The sequence below is a fragment of the Scardinius erythrophthalmus genome, assembly GCF_964197995.2.
Source record: "Scardinius erythrophthalmus genome assembly, chromosome: 21".
NCBI classification, from domain to species: Eukaryota; Metazoa; Chordata; class Actinopteri; order Cypriniformes; family Leuciscidae; genus Scardinius; species Scardinius erythrophthalmus.
In genome coordinates, this window is record NC_138241.1 from 27,593,530 (window position 1) to 27,595,034 (window position 1,505).

Consider the following 1,505-nt stretch of genomic DNA (forward strand, 5'->3'; position numbering starts at 1 on the left):
GATAAAACTCTAAATCGAAATATTTCTAAATGATTTTATCAAAACTCAACACCCATAATATATAATCAGCATCAATAATAAGATCTAAACGATAATCCGGTTAGGCTGATATGGTTTATAGAAATGAGTGCACTGAATGCATCTAATGAGTGCAGGATGACTCCTTCATTCTCCAGTGTACAGTACGAGAGATCTCATCATTCTCACCACAGTCGTCACCTCCTACTACATCGCACATATGTGTACATTTATATCCAGACACCTTCACCAGCCAAACAAGCCAACACACATACCTCTAACATATAGATCTGGATGTGAAAGCAAAACATTTCTGTTCCAATATCTTTAGTAATACAACTTGAAAATAGCCTAGGCTACTTTAATTATCCATACAGCACTCTTTATTATTTCATTCAGATCTTTCTAAAGCAATAGCCTATAAAGAGCACTAACATGAAGAGATAATATGAAAACAAATTGTTTGACCTTTTTAAAAAGGTGAAAAGGGAAAAGTGGTGACGAGAATAAAATGACCTAAAAACGAGCACCTAAAAATATACTTTCCCATATCTAATGTGCAGTGCAACCTCATTTTTTGTGCTAATAAAAACGTTTAAATTCAAGTTTTAATCAACAAACAGCTTACAGCTAAATTGAATCTCAACCAGGCCTCGCATATGATCACCTTCAATTAACACTTCAGAAATAAAGGGGGAAAATAGTCTAAGAACACAGTATTTTCTTCTCAGAGTGATTCTATACATCACACGTTATTGTTAAACGTAATTACAGAGCTCTGGGTTTTTCGTTAAAATCAGACACATAAGACTAAAATTCTCGCCTTTGAACGCCTATTTCAAGGTAAATGTCTCCCTCTAGTGGCGAGAGGTTGAGCCTTAAATTTCCATGGCACAGGAAATGGCAACGCCTATCAACGTTTGGCAACATATCTACCTCAGCTGAAACGCAAATTTTCCTGTTATCAACGTAAAGCTTCTTTGAAACAATCTGTATTGTATAAAGTGCTATATAAATAAAGGTGACTCGACTCGTTATCGATTACAATGGCACAAAATATCGCTAAAAAATAAATAAACACAAAAAGGAAAATGTTTCCAACTATATTACTTTATTAACTGAAGTGTCATTACAGTTGTCCTCCAAGTTAAATTACAAAGTGAGTGAGTTTTTGAGCAAATCCCAGTAGATGAACATGCACGCCCATCAGTATCCATCACCAGCAAAGTGTACAATAACAGTAAATTCAAGAGAATATGGCTTTGTGTTCTGTATATACATACATACATACATACATGAAAATCCAATCAGCAGCAACACAACACAGAAATCAAGGGTTTCAAAAACAGAAAAACATGTTAATGTGCAAACATACTGTTGCTGAATGTTTCGGCTGTCCTATTCTCGCGTCGGCTAGATTTGGTTTGTTCAGAGGAAATGTTGTGATAATACAAGATAACTGATGTGAAAAAGAAGCTAGTGAACAA